This window comes from Pan paniscus, chromosome 5 (genome assembly GCF_029289425.2).
Source record: "Pan paniscus chromosome 5, NHGRI_mPanPan1-v2.0_pri, whole genome shotgun sequence".
NCBI classification, from domain to species: Eukaryota; Metazoa; Chordata; class Mammalia; order Primates; family Hominidae; genus Pan; species Pan paniscus.
In genome coordinates, this window is record NC_073254.2 from 24,470,289 (window position 1) to 24,497,442 (window position 27,154).

Consider the following 27,154-nt stretch of genomic DNA (forward strand, 5'->3'; position numbering starts at 1 on the left):
TTAGAATTGTTTATTTTGAAAATATTTATTAAGACAGATGCCTTTCTAGTTGCTGATGATACAGAAGTTAACAAAATACCAAAATACCTACTCTCAGGAATCTTACATTCTGGTGCTGCCAAATATTCTTAAGATTGAATGACCACCTGTCAATGTCATGCAATGTGACAGCCTCTTTTCTGAATGTTAATTTACTACATAATACAGAGCCTATCCTTTGAGAGGCAGAAAGCAGAGACTGGAAAGAGAGAGAAGGTTGGCTTTAGACGTAGAAACAAATCTGATAGAAATACAAAGAAAAAGGATAGAAATTGGTGGGTAATTTGCAGATATGAAAAACTAATATATCAGTGATTGCTGCTTCCTTTAGGGCATGTTGTGAACCTTGATGTTTGGACTGAGGAATCATTCACATGTGGACTTAAGTTCAGCTTCAAACATCTGAGCAAGTTCTCATCTCTAAAACCTCAGTTTTTCTCAACTGCAAAATGGGTTTAACAATGAATTTGGTTGTGTGATGTTAGCATTGATAGTATAGGTTAAGTGCATAGTGATGTAATTGGCACACTACAGACACTCAGTAAATGGTACTCTCCCACTCCTCCTAGAGAATAAGTGATACAGTGACTTTCTGTACCCATTGCCTTAAAACCTCTCACATCACCCAGAAGCAAGTAATGTAGACAAAAGTAGCGTCACATTTAGTGTAAACTGAGTTTTCTCAAAGGAGAAAATTAAGAAAGGATTGACTGAGACTTTTTTAAGAAATGTTTTGAAAGACTGTAGAAAGTCAACATACAGAGGAAGGCAGAGAACATTGTACATGAAGGACTATTGTTATAAAGATAAAAATAACTATAGCTTCCAGTTATTTCCTACATGCAATCTACTATGCTAAAGAGCTGATACATCACATTATTTAATGCTCATAAAACCCCTATGAATTAGATATTAGTTTCCCATTTCACAAATGAGAAAACGGAGGCCAGGGATATTTTAAATTATTTTCCTGAAGTATTGATTGCTGGTAAGTAGCAGAACCAGGATTCCAACTCTGCTCAGCCTCACTCTAAAGATGTGTTCTTCATTACTACACTTTGGGTCAAGTTCTCATTTGTTTTCGTGGGGACAAGGGGCAAGAGAGTAGGGTGTCCCTTTGCTTGACTGGAGAGGCACATGTACAGTAGCAGTCGGAAGCAAGTTGGGGGGTTGAGTTGGGAGAGGCCATGGCTGGAAGTAGGATGCCCCATGACTGCCCATGTCATTGAGGAAGGGCCACTGGCCATCAAGAGTCTCACAAGTCCGAGATCCCCTTAACCAGCAGAAGTGACCCTTTTAAGAACTAACACAAAGGGACTTCCTCCAACTGATATAATGAAAAACTTTCTAAAGCTGCACAATATAATATACTCCAGAGCTCTCCATTATTAATGGTAATAACCAATAATCAATAAAAGCAATCATGTGCCAGTCTAGTTTTCCTAAGACTGTTCCTTCCTATGAGTTATTAAAATCATTTCAATTTTTAGATATTAAATGTCACACAGAAAATAACCTCTTGCAAAATGTTGGGTTCATCATATTTTAAGAATTAATACTTTAGGTCATTTTAATCAGTTTCTGATATATGCGGTTTTCAGGAAGCACCTCAGGGAAGAACATGGTGGCCATGACTAATAATGACAGGAATATGAACTATATTCTTCATATACATATCGGACTTGGAGCATTACTGAAGTACTTGACCATCTTAAGTATTTAGGAAGCTTTAAATAAAAAATAAATTTGCCTATTTCACTGAAATTGAGCATCCTTTTTTCGGGCATAAAACTTCAAACTTATTAATTTTATGGCTATATTTTAAAGTGAGTGCCAGTCCCAGCTAGATGACTATATGGTAAGTGTCTTAAAATTTCAAGAAAAGGCACTAAATTTTTCACAGTGTTTGTGTTTCATTCTCAGTGTAATAAAAATATGCCACCCTTTTAATAATGAATAATAGATTCTCAGTTTGATTTACATGCATGGATTAAATGTCATGTTTGAAAAGTTGCTATTTTATTCATATTGGATTTCCCTCCAGTAAAACAAAAATGGTACCCATCTACTACTGTAATAATGACACCTTGCCACACTGATAATATGTATGATATATACATATTAACTGGCTGGTATACTTTTTAAAAATTCTATAGATCCAAGAAATAGTCTAACAGCACAGGAAGTTTCAGTAAGATTTTCTCTGAGGTACTTACATGTACCCTACAATTACCCAAAACCTCCATTAATGTGGCTAAATGAAAGGAACAGGGGAGCCAGGCACCCCTCCTATCACAGATTAAGCTCATTTCAGTGATGCCAGATTCATATGTTGATTTCTAAAAGGTTGAAGTATTTTGTGGCTCCTCCTTTCTTACCAGAAAATAAAGAACAATTTATTGTCACCAGTTTTTCATGAGCCCCTCCTGTATTTGTATGAAAGGGCTGCCATAACAAAGTACTATACACTGGGTGCCTTGGCTACAAAAATCTGTGTTCTCAAAATTCTAGAAACTAGAATTCCAAGCTCAAGTTGTTGGCAAGGCTGGTTTCTCCTGAGGCCTCTGTCCTTGGCTTGCCGATGGCCATCTTGTTCCTGTCTCCTCACACAGGCTTCCCTCTGTGTGCATCTGTGTCCTAATCTCTTCTTCTTCTAAGGGCACCATTCATATTGGATTAGGGCAAAGAAAAGCAAACTTTTCCTTTCTACCTGGGTCTAAAAACTTCACTAGTTTTAGAAAGGAAGGATGTAAGATATCAAAATATAAATATTGTTCATTCACAGCAGCTCATATATCCTTTCAAATCACGGACATGATATAGACAAGAAGAATAACGACATTCTTTAGTTAACCAAAATTTCATTGAAGGTGTATATTTGAGTTTTGTTTATGGTTTTTTAAAGCTGGTTTGTTTTAAGTTAAACATTATTTTAGTCTTTCAGTATGTCAGGCACTGAGCTGAATTATAACATTTACTCTGACCTAGTACCCTACTGGTGGTGACATCATAAGATTAAGGAGATGGAGCTTATTGTGATGACTATTTTGCAGTTGAAATAGGGGAGGCACAGGCAGATTGAGAAACTGCTGTAACTCACATTGCTAAGTTTGTTTTAGAGCCAGAATTCCAGTCAGGTTATAAAACACACACTGAATCACCATTCTGCTTTATCTCGGCCTACGGTGTTTAGTCCTTTCATTTAAATATACAAAAATAAACTCCTATGATAGCATTCCCAAAAGATTTTATTAGTAATTAAATTGATTTTATTCTCTTTGTCCAAAGAAAAAGCCTCATCTGATCACAAATAATTAAACAACAGAACTTCTTGAAAGTTAGAGACTAATAAACGTCCATATTCTGTCATAAGGAAGCCTGGGTGGCCACATTCTGTTCTCTGAGATCTCTGTTCCAGTAACTTCTTTGCTATGGCGTGTGCTTTAATACCATCCATATGATGGCATCTGTTTACTTCTTCCACAAGGAGTCCTCAAGATTGCATAATTTAGTGTAAGCAAAATCACTTTTTGCCTTTAAACTAGCAGTCATTAAATTTCATCATTCACACCCTGACATGTGATCCAAAAAAACAGATGTACTTATCAAATAAGATGGGGTTAAGTACCATCAAAATTAAATATTTCTTTTCCTTTGGCTGACATAGGCACTCGATCCAAGACATGATTTTATTTTTTTTGTGGTGTGGGATAATGTGAAAAATGAAATCTGTAACCCTAAATTGAAGGAAATCATAGTCTTAATGGAACCACTAAAGAAATTGTTCCAGAATTATATATCCTTCCAGAAATAACAACCCTGTAATGTCAGCAAATTTGGAGTCAGCCTGGGTTACCTACTGCATACAGCAGGCTCTGGTCATGTTCATTAAATCTGCCTGAGGCTTAGCCAAACTTGAGTACATGACCTTTAAGAATTTTTAAAAATTCATTAATCAATGTTCTTTGCCTGAATTTTGCTGTTTTTGCTTCTTTAACCTATTATTTGTATCATTGTTTTAGGTTGGCCAATCCTCACACCCACTGAAAATGAGAACTGCAAGCGTAACAGTTCTAGCTGATAATTAACAGAAGGTTCTTTCAGCTCAGATACCATTGTCAAAGTTCAATAATGATATTGCAAAATGTCACCAAAAAGCATAATAATGTGAGATAATCAGTTATAAGAAAATAATCATCACAGTTCTTAACTTGTATCTGACTTTACATTTTAAAAAATGATTTAACACATTTCTCTCTCAATCTTCTGTACTGGTCTAAAAATTCTGTATTTATCCACATTAATGGATAAGTAACCAAATACAATTGAAGCCAGAGTAAGATCTTTCACCAAACTCTCAAAGGATCTGTGTAATTTTCTCATAACAATATTTTCCTATAGTACTATTTTTATAGCTATTTATCTTGCAAATTGTAAGCAAGACAGATTCTCACATGTATTTGAATGGTTTAAAACTATGGTTTCCAAACTGTGGCATATTTGTCTTGTGAAAACTAAAGATGCCATAGCCACAACCTTTTGACTTAACTTTGAGTTTTCATTGAGTCAATTAGTTGAATAAATAATCATTTAATTATGCAAATTATCTGATCATTTTTTCTTCCATTTGTTATTCAAGGTCTCTTAATAATTGCCTTATATTTATTAAAATAGAATAGAAAAGGCACATATTTTATATTCCTTTGTAAAATTACAAAACATTTCAAATTCAGAAATTAAAAAAATACAAAGGTGTTATTCATTCCTGCCTTTTTCCTTGTAATTGAAAGACACCCTTTGTAAGTTCTTTCAGCATTCCATTGAGGGTATACTTGTTATGTGTCAGATGGTGTGCCTCAAAAGAAGATAGGTGGAATACCTAACCACCAGTACCTCAGAATGCGACCTCTTTGGGAGACAGAATCTTTTAGGATTTAACCAAGTTGAGATGAGGTCATTGGGGTGGAATCCAACCCAATATAACTGGTGTCCATATAAAAAAGGGAAATTTGAACACAGAGACAGAAAAGCACAGAGGGAAGACGAAGTGAAGACACACAGGGAGAAGGCTATGTGAAGTACTGGAGTGATGGATCTGCAAACCAAGGAATGCCAGAAGCTAGGAGAGAGGCAGGAGCAGGCCCTTCCTTCGCAGCCCCAGAGGGAGCATGGCTCTGCCAGCACTTTGATGTCAGGCTTTTGGCCTCCAGAACCATGAGACAATAAATTTCTGCTGTTTTAAGCCACCAGGTTTATGGTATTTTCTGATAGCAGACTTAGGAAACAAATACAGTATCCTTAGTCAAAAATGTATTCATTTGCGACACCTCTGACCCACTCTTGAATAATAGGTTAGGTGAGTACATTTTTTTTCTTTATCAACTTTGTCTCAGAATTTTGAATATATTTTTCTAGTCTTCAGTCCTCTACTGTTGCTGTCTGAAGTTTCACTAGAATGTGTCCAGAAGTGGACTGATTTTACTTTGTCCACTTCAGAATTTCTGTTCCCTTAATCTGAGAGTTCATGTCTCCCAGTGAGTCTGGGAAATTAATAAATAACTGTTAATCCCTTCATATCTTTCCCTCGTTCTAGCTAGTCTCTGTTCTGGAAATTGTATAATATGTATGTTAGACCTTCTCTGTAATCTTTGCGAATCACTTTTCACTTCACTTTTTTCATCTCTTAGAGGTGTAGTCTAGGAAGTTTCCTCAGATCTGGCTTCCAGTTCAGAAGTTCTTTGTTCAGAGGGTCAAATCTCTATGATAAATATTTTTAATTTTAAGCACTATATATTTTCTATTATAGAAATCCTATTGTAGATTATTAGGAGAAACAGTATTTTAAATGAAACATAGAGAAAGATAAACTTTTTATTTCTCCAAAAAAGATTTTTTTCTTTTATCTCCATCTACTGGACACATTTTTTGTCTATCTATCCCTTTTAGACACATTTTGAGTATCCAAAATTTATGGAAAAGGCTCTTTCAACACCCTATACCTAAAAGGCTCAAAGCCTCATCTCCTGAAAGGTCGTTAAAATCCAATGTTTGAGGTGAAGGAAGCCCTAAGTACCCTGATTGGATCATTACGCACTGTGTGCCTATATCAAAATATCACTTGAACCCCCAAAACATATACAAATATTATGTATCAATTAAAAATAAGTACATAAAAATAAAAAGGTAAAAAATGCAAGCCAAAAATGAATCCAAACCTTAAGATCAACAAGACTGATTATATGTTTTCCCCTCTCCCAGGCAGCAACAGCCCCAGTTTACTCATTTTCCTCTCTAGTTTTTAATTTCCTCTTCATTCCTGGTACCCAAGGAGATCCCATTCATTGTTGAGTGTTTATGAATTTAAAATCCTTTTGGTTATATCTTATCTAGAATTTCCAGGTGCTTATAGAACAAAATCAGAAAATAAAATATGACTTTTGGCTCCTGATCCCGGCAGGATGGGAAAATAAGATAACCTCAACACTTACATCATCATCCTGCCAGAACTGAAAGTCACAAGGCTTATTTTGGGGCATTTTTCTTCCCAGAGATCTAAGCCTATTCATTGTTAATGAACACCATCAACAAAGGAGGCAATGTTTTCTATTTGAAATAGTTCCGGGTTAAATGTCAGAAGACAAGTAGGCTCCAAATGTCTCTGCCAAAGAATTATTCAAAATCTTTTTAGCAAGACACTCAAAGCGAATGTGCCTAAGCTTAGAGTCCATAATTTAACTTGATTTAATATGATTCTTACAGTAACTCAAATAAGGGAGTTGCTATTACCTCATTTTACATGAGGAGACTGAGATAGAGACAAATTAACTCACCGTATTTGACCAGCCCCACCTTACAATACTGGAAGACCAACATTACGATGTAGAGTTATTTGGGACAAGATCCAAGTGATAGTATCTGGAAGTGGTGCTTTGGTGTCTGGAGTGATACACCTTTGGGCTTACTCATATATCCACTGCTTTCCTCAGGAGCCATCTCAAATACTTATACGTAATCCTTCCACTTAACCTTCATGCGTTTGCCTCCTAGCCCAGCCTGATGCCAAAGGAAAGCCACCCTTGATGCTATAACACTGTAACCTCATTCCAAGATCCATTAAAAATGTAACCTTACAGGTGTATACAGTGACTTTCCTCCTCACAGTCAGTACTTCTGGAATGAAGCCCTGCCCATTCATTTGGGTAGTGCTTCTCGGCTCTTTCTTTTTGCACAGGAATACATAACCATCGCTCTCTAATTAGCATTCATAAGATGCTCTGCACTCTCAAACGACATTATGGAAGCCAATTTCTCCAACTCACGGACTGAGAATAAAGATAAACCTGTCTTAGACTTGTATTTAAAATGTAATGAAATAAATATCTTAAATGTCCCTATATCATTTATATACACAGTGCACATGTATGTGTTTGGTGAATTTATTCCTGTTATTACAAAACTACATTGCTTTAAAATGTACTGTTTTAACTGTCAGTCTCCCACAAACTACCAGCAGAGTGACGGGCAGGCAGAATTGTGTGGTTAGTGAAAAAACTTGATGTTATTGGGTAGAGCCCATTGGAATGAATAGGACTTTGAGCAACAGCATTTTTATTCTGAAAGCAAAAAGCCTCAGTTGACTTCTCTTTCCTGTCAAGTTCTGGATGTTTTGGTGCTTTTCTTGTGTTTGTTTTCACCCTGAATTTTGTACTTTTCTTATATACACTGAATGTGAAATAGCCCAGTGTATTTCTTTGGGGATCCAGGATTTTGCTAGGTGATACCAAGGGATAGATGTAATTCAGTGACATTTTGTCAGGCTGTTAAAGAGTAAATTTTCCTTGACTGTGGCAGGAGGTAATTATTTTTTGTTTGTTTGCTTGGTTCTGACACAGGGGAAAAAATTTGGGGGTTGCTATTTCAAATAGTCCAAGATACTTTCTGTTCTGTTCGGCAGGAAGGGAAAACACATTTTATTATTGGAGCGATTGCCAGCCTTCACTTTTCCCTACCGACTTGATGCAGTTTTTAACACTCTGAACATTTTTTCAACTTTTATTTTAAGTTCTGAGAGTACATGTGCAGGATGTGCAGGTTTGTTACGTAGGTAAACATGTGCCATGGTGGTTTGCTGCACAGATCAACCCATCATCTAGGTATTAAGCCCAGCATATATTAGCTCTTCTTCCTGGTGCTCTCCCTCTCCCCGCACCCCCGACAGGCCCCAGTGTGTATTGTTCCCCACAATGTGTCTATGTGTTCTCATCATTCAGCTCCCCCTTATAAGTGAGAACATGCGGTGTTTGGCTTTCTGTTCCTGCATTAGTTTGCTGAGGATAATGGCTTTCAGCTAGATCCATGTCCCTGTAAAGGACATGATCTTGTTCCTTTTTATGGCTGCATAGTATTCCATAGTGTATATATACCACGTTGTCTTTATCCAGTCTACCATTCATAGGCATTTAGGCTGATTCCATGTCTTTGCTATTGTGAATAGTGCTGCAGTGAACATGTGCTGCAGTGCATGTATCTTTATAACTGAATGATTTATATTCCTCTGGGTATATACCCAGTAATGGGATTCCTGGGTCAAATGGTAGTTCTGCTTCTAGGTTTTTGAACATCTTGCAACCTCAGTCTCTTAGTGGTTCTATCCCCTCTCCCTGAAGATGTCTGTGATGCACTTCTTAATCCTGTGATCCCTCCTGGCATTTTATCTGTAGTATACCCTGTTACAATCATTCAACAGCTCACGTGGAATGTCTTCTACCTACCAAACATATTAATAGATGTGGCTTACACTCTAATGTTCCTACACAATGGACATCTAAACAAATAATAACAATAATGAAAACATTCTATATTGCCTTTTGATGTAAATAGTTATTTATGCAGATGGCTCTCAAAAGCAATCTCTTTGAATGATATTTTTTGTAGCCCAGCTCCATGCTTTAAAATTTTAGGCACTTGATTACAATGCACCAAAATAATGTGACTGCCCATTAGGCTGATTGGACCCTTTCTAGAAAATTATTAATGAAAATTCTTAGCTACCACCACATTCCTGAAATTTCTTTGAGACCAATGGTGAGGACCAAGTCCTCAGTTCAGGAGCTGACCAACACCTGATGCCTTTGTGGTGCCCGTCCTCAGATTCTGGTTCTGACAGTAAGTGGGCTCCCCAGGGGAAAAATCATCTTCACAACCAATTGAGACTAACAACCCTCACCTATACTCCAGTATTCTTAACAAGGCCTTTAGGATCCTTTATTGAAGAAAAAAAAAGTACTAACCTATATTGTTCTCAACAAAAGTTTAATTTGAAGGTTATCTGATGCTGGCAAGGTTACGGGGAATGTGAATGCTTATACACTGTTGGTGGGAGTGTAAATTTGTTCAGCCTCTGTGGAAAGCAGTGTGGCAATTCCTCAAAAAAACTGAAATCAGAATTACCATTCAACCCAGCAGTACCATTACCGGGCATATACCCAAAGGAATATAAGTCATTCTACCATAAAGACACATGCACGTGTATATTTATTGCACCACTATTCACAATAGCAAAGACTTGGAATCAACCTAAATACCCATCAATAGCAGACTGGATAAAAAAATGTGGTACATACACCATGAAATACTATGCAGCCATAAAAAAGAATGAGACCAGGTCCTTTGCAGCAACATAGATGGAGATGGAGGCAATTATCCTACTTAAACTAATGGCAGGGAACAGAAAACCAAATACCACATGTTCTCGTTTATAAGTGAAAGTTAAAAAACAAGAACACATGTTGACAAAGAGGGGAACAACAGACACTGGGGCTTTCCTGAGGGTGGAGGGCGGCAGGAGGGAGAAGATAAGGAAAAAATATCTTAGTATGCTTAGTATATGGGTGATAAAATAATATGTACACCAAACTCCCATGATACACGTTTACCTGTATAACAAACCTCCCCATGTTACCCCTGAACCTTAAATAAAGGAAAAAAAAAGGTTATTTGAAATATACACATTTATCATATTAATTTAAGAAAAATTCCAACAGGTAAGAATTTTTAGGCTTCACTAACAAAGAGACACCATAATTATAACAATAATAATACAAGAAGCTTCTGAATTCTTACTGCGTATTGGCACTGTGAATTTCTGCAAGCGTCAGCTCAGTCATTTTTCACATGCCTCTCGTAGGCAGGTATTGTTGTACCTATCTCACAGATAAGCCAGCTGAGGCTTGCCTAGTTTCTAGGTCTCTTTTCCTTTACGAAGAATTCTTTCCCAGAAAGAGTTTTAATGCCCGTTTCAAAGAGAGGGCTGGTGTCTCTACTAGTTCTCCCAACTGTCTGAAGCTTGAAGTGGATATGGATTAGGGTTAAACTGTGATACGATTCAAGATCTGCTACCCCGAAATATTAAGCAGGAAAGCTACTCTCACCTTCCCCTCACCGCTCTTCCTTGAGGCAAGTCATAAAACCTAGAAAGTTCACTTTCCTCACACTTCTCCCTGGAAGTAGGTCATAAGATCCTCATGTGAGCAGTACCCTTCCCACACCCAGAGGAAAGAAACTAAACACAGACAGTCCAAGAAGGATCTGAACAAATAGCCCTTGCTAAGTTCCCCCAGTTTATTACCATTAGGTCTTACTTTTTTGTCCTCGAATTGTATTTCACCATGATTGTCCACTCTTCATCAAACCTAAGTATAAAAATACACAAGCTTATCTACTTCTTTGGATCTTCATTTATAAAGTCTCCCATGTCATGTAAGACTTCTATTACAAAAATGTGCATGCTTTTCTCTTGTTAGTCTGTCTTTTGTTATAGGGACCTGAGCCATGCCTCCTGTGGTGGGTCTGGAGAGAGATCTTTTCCTCCCCAAGAGCTGCAACATTCACTAAACGTCTACATAGCATCTGGCCTTTTTGTTTATTTGTTTTGATTGCTGTTTTTAACCCCTCTCAACTTCTAAACAACAAAGTGGTCATCTGGGACTTCACACATTATTCAATGGAGTGGCTTCTATGGACATTATATACTTTTTCCATTTCTTACAATTCACTAGGAAGTTGCTGCTCAGTTAAAAAAAAAAAAAAAGTAGTAGTCACTGTCCTCAAGGGTCTTCGATATCTAAAAAGCCAAGGTGGTGAGAAATGAGGGTTGAAATCTGTTTCTTTCTCACATATTGGAGGTAAATAACAGCAGCATAGGTTTGTTGTTTATAGATCTTTACAAAATTGTTCATTTTTACAGCTTCATTTTTCACTTACACTTTTTTATGTGGTCATTCAGTAGCCAGAATAAACACAATACATTGTTTGAAAAATATGTTCATGTGAAGAGCATATTACCATCCTTAGTGAAACACCGCAAAAAAAATTGATGAAAAGAATATCTTTTCACACAAGACCCAAGGGAAAATGAGGAGAGAAGGTACACTCCTATTTTAAAGGAAAATTATTTTCTTCTTAAATATCACATGATTATAATTTTTTTTAAGAAATTGATGTTAATAGTGTAAAAGGCAATTTAAATTTGTGAACAGTCTGTGCCATACCTAGCATCCAAGCCATCTGCATGAGATGAGCCCCTCTTCTTCATTTTCTCTTGGGCTGGAGCTCCCTGGGAGGCACAATCCGTCCAGTCTGACATCCCAAAGAAGCCCCTCCCTGTTTCTCCAGGTAACCTGATGCTCTCTGACCCACCCCTAACACTTCCCACCACCCCTGTTTTAATCCCTGCATCCAAGATCACTTTCTAATTGTACCCACCGATTCCTTTCCTAGTACTGTCTCCTCTACAATTCCTTTGTATGGTAAACACATTCCCTATATCCATCATATATTTCCTGAACAGTCCCACCAACGATCTTCTGACCTACCATCTGGTTCTCACCTCAAATCAGTGACCCTCACTTCCTCCATGCATGCACATGCATTACTTACAAAGTACACGTCAGTGATCTCTCAGCTTGCACAATCTGAAAAGGGGGAAAATTATATCAAGAAGCCATAAAGTATGTTCTTGATATATAAAAATGACCTTTCCATTTTACACAGGATTTAGGGTTTCTACCTATGGCCCATATAATGCTTGGCACATAATGGTTGATTACTAGGAATTTGCTGAATGAATGAATGAATGAATGTAGGCATGCATTAAATCCTTTATGTTTATTACACAAAGTATTTTATCTAAAGTGACATGAACAAAGATAGAATGTGGAGATAGATAGGAAGAGTGGAGAAGCTGAGTAAAAAGAAGAGGCTAGATGTAGACAGGCTACTTACCACATAAAGGTTTTCGTGGAAATACACCCCCACATCATAAAAGTTTCCATTGTGCCTGACGGAGTGTTTTCTGGTCTTTAGTTGCTCCGTTTGCCACCACTGCAAGACACAGCCTCCCAGTCGACCAAGCAGGGACACTTGGACACTTTGAGGACATAAGAGCCTGGAGGAGCCTTGTCTTTAAGGCCCCTCAGGCATCTGATCTGGATTTGCAGAGGCTGAGGTGGTTGAGACTGCTCATTTTCCACAAAAGGTGGGGTTCTTGAATTACGCAGGAACTGGGTCAAACCACACAATTAGCAACAGTGGGCTTCTCAGGGGGGAAAAAAGTAGACAATTATTTTTATCCAACCTGTAATTGTCAGGTACTACCAATGATAACAGATGAGGACAGAAGATATATAATTAGGGGGTCAAAAGCCAAACCTGCCGTTGATGGGAGGGAAAGTTTAGCCCTTTTTTCAGCATGGTATGTTAATGATCTGTGACATCAGAAACCATTCATCTATTATAGTAAGATAGAATTAACAGGAAACCAACACTTCTAAAAACCACACAGCATGCCTTCTAAGATATCTCAGGTGGGTGAACATGGGCAGTAAGCTTCAAATTTGGAGTCTGAAAGGTGACAGTCCTGACTTTAACACTAACCACTGTCCATAATGCCACGTTGAGCAGAGTGCAGAACAGGTCAGACTAACACCTCACTTGATCTGATACTTCCAGAGTCTCAACATGATGTCAACTTGCGTCACAGGCTTCAAAGGAGAGTCAAAAATGGCAGGGGGAGGGGGTGGTGGGATAGTATCTGTACGTGCCCTTTCCTGAAATTTAGCACGAATTGTGTGTGACTGAGAGACATGACTCAGGAATATTTTACAGGGCATTTGAATTTCATTTTTCACCTACAGCTGAGAGAAGCAGGTCATTTTCATTTTTAATAAGTGCTGAAAACTTTATAAACACTGATAAGATTTTTAGTGGACTATTTTTTCAGAATAAACAAAAACTAAACTATGATTATTATTAATAATAACTCAAATGTAGTGAAGTCATGTTTTCTATACTTACAAGTCCCTAATATTTTTCAGAATTATTTGACTTCAAAGGATCCTGTAACCTTGTACTTCAAGCAAAAATAATGTCCTTTTTGGAAGCAAGTTACTACTGTCTTGGCAACCCAAGTTAGTAGCACCACCAGTTAATCTGCAGCCAACAGTAAGCATTTTTTAATCCTGCCTAGACTTTAGTTTGTGGGAGATAATATATATTTCCATATAGATAGTATGCTTCTGGAATTAAATTACAGTTAAATAAACATTGAAACTTGTTCAGCTTTCTTTGTTTTTTTTCACACAAATCATACTTAAAAACTAATCGGAATAACAATTATTTTTGGCTTAATTAGAAAACCTTAATTAACAATAAAGACTTAACCTTAATATTTTTGTTTCCAAAAATATTTTAAAAATTAACAACATGTGAATAAATAAGACAATCTTTTTAAACCTCAAGGCAGGATTACTGATGCAGGCAGAGTGAGTTATTAAACACATTCTAAATTAAACGCCTCTATGAATTTTATACTGAAATATATTGTGATAGTTTTGCATGCCAAATGTGACATTTTGTATTTCAGATTCATCTTCTGTAGTAATTTTGGAAATGTCATACAAACAAAGATTTTGTCATTTACCAGTGGAATTACTATGCATGGCCGCTTAGCCATCTCTTCGCTGGTTCTCGTGGTTGTTTCAAGTCAGCAAGCCATAAAAAATCTTTATCTCTCTGAAACACAGCAATTTGGAAGATAATCGAATGGTGACTAGGGGGCAGAAATGCCAGTCTGAGGAATTATACCACAATCTCTCTTGCATTTACAACCTTCCTCAAAGCGAGTGTCAGCCAAGTAGGGAAAGGAGACAGAAGATTCATCAAATCTCAAGCCTCGTCTCATTTGCATGGTGGCAGGCCTGACTCATTGTCTAGTGGGATGGAGCCTGGCCTTACTGACAACCTGTTTTGAGGAATTTTAGTAGCTTTGTCGAGTTTTTAGCCATTCTATTTCAGCATAGAATTCTTATCTATCTATCTATCTATCTATCTATCTATCTATCTATCTATCTATCTATCTATAGAGAGAGAGAGAGAGACCTGCTAAAGTTTCTCTAAAGAGTCCTACAGGTGAAAAAGCACAGCAGGCAGCTGGGTCAATACAATTGATCTCATCATTTAACATTTTGCAGCAGAGAAAAAGTCAGTGGCAAGAGCCTCACCTTCCAGCGGGGTCCTGCTGCTCCCTTTGACTCATTAGTTACTTCTGTGAGGGTACCAAGCTGGGCTGCACTGTCCTTTTTACAAATATTTAGGTCTGCAATGAATGGTTGACTTGGAGTTCTGCAGCAGTTAAAAAAGAAAGAAGGAAGATAAAAGAAAGAGAAATTGACAATGGAGTGTAACAAAAAGGTTTGCCTTTAGACTCACGACACAGTTTGATGTTTTCCTTAAACATTTTGTCAGATTAGCTAGAAAGTAGGTAAACACCACATTACAGGTGCTGCAATTGATTCAAATCGACGAGGTGAGTGGCTTCTGAGGTGTGGCCCTATACAAAGTGAGTGGCTTTTAAGAGATGTGGCCCTATAAAACATAAGACTCACTGCATCGGCCACTGATCTCTCAAGATGTCACTTGCTTCAGAAATCATCAGAAGATCCAATATTTGGTAACACTTTTTGCCACTTCACTTCCTATCCTCTCTCCCTTCAATAGACTGTTAGGGAAACTTTCAGGGAAAAAAATCCATTATATAGATGATTAGCTGATATAACATAAAGTTTTTCTTTTTTTAATGCAGTGCTTAGAGATCAAGATCTATTTTGACTCTCGAAATGTTCCCTAGGCTTTTTTCCTCCTATTAACATTTACTAACTGTATCTTGAGGTTCTTCTTTATTGTTGACTCCTTTTTATTTTTGTTGTCAGCTTCTCCAATCCTGAGAGTGTTCTTCTGCCTTCCCAAATTCATTTGAATTAAGAAGGATCCACATCTCACATCTCCTGACTTAAGCTTAATTCCATCAGTAGGGCCATCTGTGACAACGACTATACCCTCAGCAGAGGAATAGCCTTTTTGGGTCTCATTGCTGATTTAGTTGCCTGTGATACAAATGATTTCCCTTAATTTGGTTAGAGTTACATTGACACAAGGGTTCATTAGGACACCCATTTGCTGGCAATTCAATTTCAAATTAAATACACTTTGTTGTAAATTTTATTACTTTTAAACTACTGTATCTATTGTCTTTAATGGCCCTATTATACAGTTATGAAGGTAAACAGATTTCATTAGTAGACATCAAAGATTTTATGTTAACCACAGTGAGATGATTTCCTCAGTTTCTTTCTTTGTTCCCTTAGCAAGAATTGTAAAGCACTTGGAAATGTTCTAAACACTTAATCTAAATAATTAGACACTAAATTCATGATTATAATCCTAAAGATAAAAAGAAAAAACACAGTTCCTGGTTAGAATCTCAGTTCTTTGTAATTAAAGATTTTCTAAAAATACCTTCCTTAAAGTGAGAAGGGAGCACAATGCACATTGAAAGGTTAAGTCACAGCTGTAACCTGATACCAGGTACCCAGAGACAAGTTCACGGATGTGTGTCCCCTTGGAGCAGCCATATTGTAGGTCAGGAACCAGATCTAGGCATCAGTTCACTTTTGCATTAGGTCCTAAGGCATGTTATTACTCTTGTTTTCTCTCTTCTAGAGCACATCTTAATTTTATAACTGTGTATGTGTTTGTGTGTTATTTAAAAATGTTTTAATTATATTAAAAAACACCACCACCACCCACAAAAAAAAAATCACCCATTAACCTACAGCCCAGAAATAACCACTGGAAAAATACTGGCTTCTATTCTTTATAGCTGAGTTTAGCAAGGCACACTTTTAAAAAAATTTTTTCTTTACATAATGAGACTGATGCTATGAATAATACTATCTTTTAAATTGTATTTTTTGCTTTGTATGTTATGGGCATTTGCCATGAGAGTATTATTTTTTTTTTTGCTAACATATAATTTTTAGGTATTATCTAGTATTCTAGGCATCTACCATAATTTATTTAAATGATCCCTTATCATTGGATATTTAGGTTAGTTCCTATTTTCACTATTGAATGTTAGCCTGTAATGAACTCTCTCACATATAAAGTCTTGTAGGTATCTTAGTATCAAGTCCTATCATTGGAAATGCTTGGCATAGGAGGCATGCTGTTCTCCATCTCATCTCTGCCTTGAGCTACCTAATCATTGAAGCGATGCCTTAGCGATACATAATCCTGTCTGCACAGCCTATTCTCTCAGACACTAGATAATCCTCACAGGGAGACAGGTCCAACTCCAGGTGATATCTTATTTGCACTGATGCTAGGGTTAGAAGTTCAAGAAAATGTCTATGAGTAAGCAGCACTAACGTACTCCCAACCTGGCACTATGGACATTCTGAATCAGATAATTTTTTGTTGCAGGACTGTCTGGCACATTGTAGTATGCTCAGCAGGATTCCTTGTCTCTACTGACTAGATCCCACTAACATCTACTGACTAGATCCCATTAACAATCAAAAATGTCTCCAGACATCGCCAAATGTTCCCTGGGGCAACACTGATCCCTGCTGAGACCCACTGGTATACAATACTAACTAATATTTATTGAATGCTGCATGCTCAAGGCACTCTCTCAAATACATTGCATTTCTTATCTGATTTAACCCTTAAAATAATCCGATATGGTATTCTTATTTCTGATTAACTGATGAAAAACAGATGCTGAGGGATGCTGACTACCTTCTTTTAACTATCATAAGGGTAGAGGCTGAGATTCAAAGTGAGACCATCCAACTTGAGAACTGTCCCTCACCCTGCAACCTGCTGCTTCCGCATCTTCTATACATGAATGTAGGAAGGGCAGCTGCCAGATCCAAACCTGAAAAGTTCCCGCACTGAAACAAGGATTTTGATATTTTCTAGGAGACAAGTAAGATATAACTCCCAGCTGTATTGCCATTCCTGTAATGCCCCATTCCCAAATATCATATAGATGAAGGGGCCCAAATGTATCCCAGGATGAAATGGGGTCATGCTTTCCAAAAACCTGACCCTTCAGGTGAAGTGAACTAGGAGGTCGCTATCATCTATAATTGGCCCATACTCAATCAGTAGCAAAACATATGTACAAAATAAATAAAACGCATTAAATCCAACATTAAGGGACATACTTCTCAAATGTTTTACCAGTCTTTAAAAGTGACATAGGAATGTATTCATTGAGGCCTTCCCCTTCGAATTTCAAATCCTGCATGAAAGAAAATAGATATAAAATTAAATGGATTCAAAACACACTTGAAACATCTATGTAAAAGTTGGATTTTCTGATACCAGCTATGCTGGCCCTCAAAATTAAGCTTTCCAGAGCCAAATAAGAATATGGGAATTATACCTTTAACACTCAACTTATTATAGTATCTGATTTTTCTTACTTACCTAATTACTTTTCAGCCAGAAAGGCAGAGGGAATAGTAAAAAACATAACAAAAATATGATAAATACTTAGATCCCAGGACAGCTTTCTCTGTCTTTTCCTACTTTTATTTTCCTCTCTCTTTCTCACATTCACATACACATTCCACAGTGGTATGGTTTTAGATCAATGTAAATGGACATATGGCTAGATGTGTAAGATGCTAGAGATGTTAATAATAATTTTATTCATATAATTTATTATTCAATCCAGGGCATTTGGGGGAAAGGGGAAGAAACAACTATGTATGCTAGGATAACAGGCATAAACTTGCACTATGCATACTATAATGCATAAAACTATTAATAATACTATTAATAATAATCCTGTAGGGTTACATACAAGCAAATATCAACATATTCAGTAAAAGTGAATGATGGGGGTGGGAGTACAGAGAGAGAGAGAGCATGCACTCAACATGGAAGCAGCAGTCTTCAATAACCTAATGTCAAAATGACACACCATGAAATCTGCTGTGTACTTTGGTCACACAGTTCAATGCTGGTTCAACATAAGAGGGAGCGATACAAAGTTGTGAATAACAGGAGACTGAGATCACTGGTTCATAGCAGTTATGAAATCCAGACAAGGAAATGTCAAAGGTTCTTTGATGAAGACTCAAGGCCTGAGAATAATTCTCTACAGCTCTTGAGTCTACCTTCTGTACTCTTGGTTCTGTCATCTGAATCTTTCTTTTTTCATGAAAGGTAACACATCTTTGAAGCTAAGTCATTTTCTTAACCTGCTTTCTGCCATAGAATTTAAAGGTCCAAAGACCTCTTTTCATCTTGTTTTCTCTGTGTCCCTTTTAGTCCAAATAGGTGATTTTTCTGCTTGTATAATTCTTTCAAAAATTTTGTGGGTCTCCTATGAATCTTATTGGAGTCTACTATATTAGACAAAAGTCAAATTTATAAATCTTTTCAAAAGAAGACAAGTCTTGGGGCTCCCACCAACAGGATGAAGGTCAATGCCCTTAAGGTCCCTAGAAATCCTACTGCTTGATTGAGGAGGAACTGTGAGGCAACCCTTCATCTCTGTAGAGTGACTAGAGTCTCAGTGAATACAATTCTGAGGCACCACTTTTGATATTTCTGAGGTCTTAAAAGATTTGACTGTGCTGCTCTCAGCTTCATCCATGAACCATATTTTCCTGGCATGTGATCTTTGCTCAGAAGCCATTTCTTCCTTTGAGCATTGTTTGCTATCTTGGGAGGCTGAGAATTCTTAAAACTGTAAAGTCATGACTCATTTTATCAGTCCTTTCTTCAGTTTCTCTCTCTTCTCTCACATTTTGCTATAAGCCTCAAGAAGAAACCAGGCAGCACTTGAGATTCTGTGGTCAGGGATCTCTTTAGCTAGAACATCTGGTTTATTAGGCACATTTTCTACTTTTCACATAACTGCAAACAGCAGTGTTGCTAAACACTCTGACACTCCATAAAAAGATTTCCCCTCTTCCGTTTCCCATTGAGATTTTCCTCACTTTCTTACAAGCCCTCATGCCATTTCTTGAAGACCATAAGGTTTCTAGACATATCTTCTTCAAGCACTAGAAGCCTAACACTCTCCTCAAAACCCACTGTGCAGCTTCAATGTCACCCTCATGTTTCAGGTTCTGTTATGGTAACACTCCACCGCCAGGTACCAAAATCTGCATTAGTAATTTATCACTTTATAACACATTTCTCCAAAAATTAGGCAGTTAAAACAACAAATGTTTACTATCTTACACAATTTCTGGAGGTCAGAAATTCAAAAGCCACTTAGCTGTGTTTTCCTGGCTCAGGGTCTCTCATGAATCTGCAATCAAGCTATTAGCTGGGTGGGAAGCCAGGTCAGGGGTCAAATGAGGCTGCAGAATCTGTTTCCTGGCTGAGTCACGTGTTTGTTGGAAGGCCTCAGTTTGTGGCTTACTATTGGCTAGAGGCTTTGGTTCCTTATCACGTGGGCCTCTCTACAGTTTACTCACAGGATGACAGCTTACTACTCCACAGCAAAAGATGAAATAGGTCGAATAGAAGGCTCTACACATATCCACAAAAAAGGGCTAACACATTTTCTGAGATGGGAAAGATAGGGTAAGTAATGAACAGAGTTTTGAGAGGCAAAATTTAAGCACCCCAATTGGACGTGTTAAATTTGAGGTGTTTTTGAGATACTCAAATGAAGTGGTAAGTAGGAATGAGACACAAGGTTCTAGGAGGAAAGATCAGAGCCTTTGGCTATCACCAGCAAGAATTAGGTGTTGGAAATTAATGAAATCACTCTGTAAGACACCTCTAAGCACATTTGTATGCATTATATTATTTATTTGTTTGTCTGTGTTACATTATTTAATCCCCACAAAATCCCAATGATGTATATGCTTTAGTGTCATAATTATTTCATACATAAGTAAATGGAGGCTTACAGACCTTAAGGCATTTGCCCAAGGTTACAGTACGTGGTAGAAACTAGAGTTGACTCTCTGTGATTCAGCTCTTACTCAGTGTGACTGGTCTTTCATGTAGTCATTTATTGCCTTCCTAGAACATACATTCACAGGGTAACAGGTTTTTTGTGTTTTTTTTTCACTTACTTGACCCCCATATATTTTCTATGACTAGGTCATAAAAAGTCCCCTTGTGAAAACAATTAAAGGTTAAATCAGTGGATGTATATGGCCCTTTGGAAACAAATAGAAAGGGCTGGATGGTAAAATCTTATTAAATCTTATGTCATTTCCCTTTGTACCATTTTCCAAAAAGGATCAAACAGAGCAAGCATGCTTTACAAAGAGAATGAACTCCTTCACCAAGCCAACTATGTGCAAATCTTCTCAAGTATTTGAGAAGCATCAATTCTTAGTGAACTAACTAAAATGTATCTCTTCATTAAGGAAGATTTTATCACAAACTTTACTATGTAATAATTATTTCATGCAGCTTTAGTCATAGTTCTGCTTTTATATAAAAGTAATTCTTTTGTTATATAAAAATTTACTTTGGAATACTTTGCAGCCTGGACTTTCCACCAGATCCTATCAATCTAAATAAGTGATGGTTGACTGTAACTGGGGAATACAAAGAAAACAATCTGGCAAAAATTACCAGTAAATATTGTTGATCAACCAGAAATTAAGATAGTAATGTTCTACTTATTCATGTAACATTCAAACAAAATTCAAAATATTCCTGGCTATCACTGAAGAAGTTAAATATTGTTTTCCAAAATTACCTGTCTAGATTTCTCCAGCCTGGATCACCTTTTCTAACAGCAATATGAAGAAATGACACGGAGAGTGCAAGATTGTTCCAGAGGCTTCTTTCTTCAAAAGAGACAAAACAATCCCTCCAAATGTTTTGTCATTTTCCCATAAATAGCTATAAATCCTACTTTTGTTTCCTTAACTCTCTTTTGGACAAGCAGCAAAAGTCATCAAAGAACAGATTAAGTTCTACAAACTGGGTGGTTGCTATTTTTCATTTTATCTACTATTGAATATTTCACTTGGATATTAATATTCATACTCATGATCTTCTTGCTTGTGGTAATGGCTAGTATAGGGGAGAAGGAAAAAAATAAAGGACATAATTCTAGCAAATATTCACTGACTACCTCTAATGTGCCAGGCATTAATCTAAGGACTTTATATGCACCAATCTACAGAATCCTCACATTAACCTTTCAGGTAGATAGTATTATTGTCTCCATTTTACAAGCAAGGAAATGGCAAAAGCAAGGGGACCTCAGGCCTAGAGAGCTGACCTCCAGAGCACTGTACCTAACCCCTATATTAATGAGTTCTGAGTTTCATATTCTGATTATATTTTAGATAATTTGAACCAACTCTATTCAAAAACAATGGTTTGTGTGCAAACATACAGGAAATCATTCCCACACTGCAATTACTTATTTAGAAATAAAAATAACCTAACCCTATATGGAAAATTATCTCTTTGTTGGAATTCCTATCAAATTTATTAAGCCTCAGTAAATATCAAAACAGCAATATTAAAATTGTCTTTGAATTCAATGTCAATTCTTTAATTTTCTTGTTAAAACTAAAAACATGCATGAACCATGCTACTAAGCAATGTAAACAACATATTTCAGTAAAATATTGTATAGCAATATATGAGATTCTGAATTTCTATGTAGAAATGCTCTCCTTTGTCATTTAAACTTTTTTATTTTTTCATTTAAATATGTTAATTTTCTCTCCATTTTCAAAAAAATCGCACATTTAAGTACACAGGTAATAGGAAATTTTATACTTAGCAATCCAATATATATCAAGGATACACATGTGGTATAATTAATAACTACTACAATGATTGAAAATCTGTATACATGATTGAAATAAAAATCCAAAGTTTATATCACAAGCAAGACTAGATTTTTTCCTTTGAAGGGTGAAACCTTATGAAATAATTCTCCTTAAATATAGCCTCTGTGTTATATGGTTAACAACACTCATACAGTAACTTAGATTGAAGAGTTAATCTGATAAGCATCAAGCTAAAGAATAAATTGCAATAAAGCCTTGGAAAAACTTAAATAGTTGCATTCCCACCAGATGAAAGGAAGTATGTTTACCCAAATCCATAAGAATGTTCAGGACACTTATGCCCACGGGCATTTTTCATTCCTAGATGTTTGGAGTCTGGCCTGGAGAAGGAGAAGGAAAAGTTCTAATTGTCAATAGCTTTTGATAAGAGGTTAACCGAAAGAAAGTTTGTCTAAAATAGAGTGTTACTGACAGGAGAAAGTCTCAGGACATGGTAAGAATTGCAAACTTTAGGACTTTTTTCTAAGTTCTAAAAACCTCCAGCAATGCCTTAATTTAAAACAGCTACAAGCAATTTAATAATATGTATCAGAATTAAAGCTGCATAGATAAAGCTGGAATTTGCTTCTTCCACGGAGAGGAAAATATGGAGTTCCTTCACACTTCCAATAGATCTTTTGAGAGAGAACACTGAAATGTAATAGAGAGGAGACAGTAGACACTGTGGTTGAAAAAGGAGGAAGCAGCACTGCCTGCTTGGTGCTGCCTGGCATCGGGACCAGACCCCAGACCCAGACTGGACCCAATAAAGGAGCAAGTGAAGGAACCTCAGGATACCACATTCCTGCCACAGACTCCTGAGATCCTAGTTACAGGTGTTCCCACAACCTGCAGACCTTTGGACTGGCAGAGAGAATTACCTGGAGAATATGTAGAGGTATTACTTGAACCCCTGAGAACCCAAAAGGCTTCAGGGTGCTAGGCAACTGCAGCAAAAGGTGAGTCTGGGCACCTACTCTCCAAGGCTCTGCATCCTGCCCTGGGTGACTGCAGCTCTTGCTGTCTGTCCAGCTGGGAGAGAGTGGGGACTGGGATGATCACCCACCCAAGACAGGCCTGGCTGCCATTGCAGTGGGACCTAGGTGCATCTGAACTGCATGCCCCCATGCCTGCCAGGCCCTCACCAGACTGCCTGCCTGGTCATTCCCAGAGGAGTAGAGGTATGCGTTCCCCATGGCATAGCCTCCATCACACTGCCTGGGTGGTTTGTTGGCAGCCTGGGAGGAATTTACTCTCCAAATCACAGCCAATGTTTGACCCTGAGGAGCCAAAGGACAAACTACTGGCACAGTCCCAGTTTCCCAGGACCCAACCACACCACCTGTGGGTATGGGGAAGAGATTTGTGAACTGTCTCCAGGTGGGGAGGAGCTCCCACTGTCAAAGTACAGTGAAGAGTGTGTAGTGGTGCTCCCTTCACAAAACTGGACTAGGAAGGATGTGGCCTGAAAGCTGCAGTTTCTGCCACAGGAAGCCTTGAGGTCTGGGATGCTTGGGACGGTGTGGTGATCTGGGTGCAGATGGCTTGGAACTAGCCTAACAAGTCAGGCCTGTTGCCAGTGACAGAGACCCACCTGCGCAGAGGTGTCAGAGCAGAGCTGAACAGGCCCTATGGCCCCTACCATCTGAGCTGAAAACCATGGCCACCCCTCTTTCCATGACAGGTGCAGAAGGAGTGCCTCAATCCCTCCCTGGAGGGTTGTCCCAGTGACCTGAGGACTTCCCCGAGAACCCCACAAGGGTGCAGCACTCAGAGAGCCTGGTAATGGGCTTGCACAATCCAGCTCCACCTAGCTAGCCCTGCCTAGCTTTGCCCCCTCCAGCTCCTTGGCAGCAGAGTGCAGAACGAGAACCCTGAGAGCCCCATGTCTCGTCCATTGCCAGGGACACGCTGGTATTGCTCTCATCAACAAACGCCAAGTAAAAATCCCAGTCATCACCGCAACTGCATCTCACCTACAGGCCCCACTTAATGGCATGGATGCCAAACTGCATGACTCACCACAACTTCTGCTGACACCACTGTACAGCGCTCAGCCAGCTCTTACCTGCAAGTGCCACCTCCTGGCCTGAAGGTTGAACTGCCCAACCAAATTTAATTTCTGCTGACAGAAGTGAACACCGCTGGGGAATGAGATAAGTCTCTTGAGACCTCCACCTACCCACTGCTATAGGAGACAGTAAGCCTGACCACACACACTTGAGAAAACCACTGTACTAAGGATGTCTATAACCAAGGAATTCATACAGTGCCTTAGCCTGCTAAAAGCACATAGAAGCAAAACCAAAAGACCCTATGCAACATATGGAGCAGTAATAGCCTCAAGAGGAGAAGAAAAAAAAATCCCACCGAAATGTAAGTAAATCCAAAAGTAGGAACTGACATATAGAGAAGGAACCAGCACAAGAACTCCAGCACCATGAAGAAACGAAATGTTGTGGCATCCCCAAAGTGCCACTCTAGCTCTCTAGCAATGGATCCTAACCAAAATGAAAACTTTGAAATGACAGGCAAAAAATTCAAGATACAAATTGCAAAGAAGTTCAGTAAAATCCTAGGGAAAGTTAAAAAGTAATACAAAGGAACACCAAAATAAACCAGGAATTGAAAGACAAGCTGGATATGTTTTTTAAAAAACACAACACAATTTCTGGAAATGAAAAATTTACTGAAGGAATTTCAAAACACAGTTGAAAGCTTTAATAATAAATTATACCAACCAGAAAAAAGAATTTCAGAGCTTGAAGAACAGTCTTTCTAATTAACCCAGACAGATAAAATAAAGAAAAAAGAATGTTGAAAGAAAAACAAAGCTTTTAAGAAATATGAGATTATTGAGAGCAACCAAATGTGACTTACAGGCATTCCTGAGGAAAAGAAGAAAAAGAAACCAACTTGGAAAACATGTTTGAGATAATAATTCAGAAAAATTTCCCTGATTGTACTACAGATGTAGACACCCAGAAACAAGAAATTCAGAGAATACTTTAAGACACTATACAAAATGAACATCACCAAGGCATATAGACATCAGGCTATCCAAGGTCAAAATAAAAGAGCAAATCTTAAAGGCAGCTAGACATAAGTGTCAAATAATCTGTAAAGAGAATCTCACAAGACCAACAGTGAACTTCTCAGCAGAAACCTTACAAGCCAGAAAAGGATGGGGGCCTATTTTTAGCCTTGTTAAGGAGAAAAACTGCCGGCCAAGAATTTTACATCCCACCAAACTAACCTTCATAAATAAGGAGAAATAAACTTTTTCTCAGACAAGCAAAAGATGATAGAATTCATCACTACTAGACCAGCTCTGTAAGAAATGCTCAAAGGAGTTTTAAACAAAAAAATGAAACGATGATACTCACCATCAAGAAAAAGCACATGTAAATAGACATATCACAAATCCTATAAAACAGCTACAAAATTGAGACTCCAAGGAAACTCACTAACAATACTGTGAAAGAAACAAAGTCTCACATATCAATATTCATGTTGAACATAAATAGCCCAAAAACTGCACTTAAAAGATGCAGGTTAGCAAATTGGATCAAAAAACAAGATTCAACCATCTACTGCCTACAACAGACATTTACAAATTCAAAGTAAAGAGGTGGAAAAAGATACATCACACAAATGGAAAACAAAAGCAAGCAGAAATAGCTATTTTTACATCAGATAAAAACAGACTTTAAACCAACAACAGTTAAAAAAAAAGATAAAGAAGGGCATTATATAGTGATAAAGGGTTCAATATGATAAGATTTAAATATACTAAATATATATGCACCCAACAACAATCACTGAAATTCATAAAACAAATACTACTAGACCTAAGAAAAGAGACTGGCACTGAAGCACTAGTAGGGGACTTTAACACTCCACTTCACAGTGTGCAACAAAAAGTCAACAAGGAAACTCTGGACTTCAACTGGACTCTAGACCTAGTGGACATTTACTGAACATTCTAACCAACAACTCCAGAATACACACTTTTCTCATCTGCATGTGGAACATTCTCCAAATTAATCATATGCTTAGCCATAAAACAATGCTCATTAAATTTTAAAAAAATATCAAAAGCATCTCCGGTATCTTCCCAGGCCATAGTAGAGTAAAATTAGAAATCAATACTAAGAGGAACTGTCAAAATTTACACAAGGCTTGAGGTGATGGATATCCCATTTACCCTGTTGTGGTTATTACACATTGCATGCCTGTATCAAAATATCTCACATACTCTATAAACATATACACCTACTATGTACACATAAAGCTTTAAAAACTAAAAAAATCTATATAAGTGCGTGGAAACTAATAACTTGACTTCATTTTACCAATTTTGCTGGAGAGGTTGACATGCAAATTCAATAAACTCAGAGAACCCTTGTGAGATACTACGTAAGATGACCATCCTCAAGACACATTGTCATCAGATTCTCCAAGATCAATATGAAAGGAAAAGATCTTTAAAGCAGCCAGAGAGAAGGGACAGGTTATTTACAAAGAGAACCCAATCAGGCAAACAGTAGACCTTTCAGCAGAAACCTTACAAGCCAGAAGAGATCTGGGGGCCCATTTATAGCATCCTTACAGAGAATAAATTCCAGAAAAGAATTATAGTCACCAAACACTCTTAAGCAAAGAAGTAAATTGCTTTTCAGGCAATCGAACATTAAGGGAATTTCTTGCCGCTAGACCTGCCTTATGAGAGATCCTAAAGGGAGTGCTAAACATGGAAATGGAAGAATGATATTTGCCACCAAAAATACGACACTAAAATACATAGCTCATTGACGCTATAATGCAACTATACAATCAAGTTTATGCAACGTAAGCTAACAACATGATGACAGGATCAAATCCTCACATAACAATATTGGCCTTGAATGTAAACAGGCTAAATGTCCCACTTA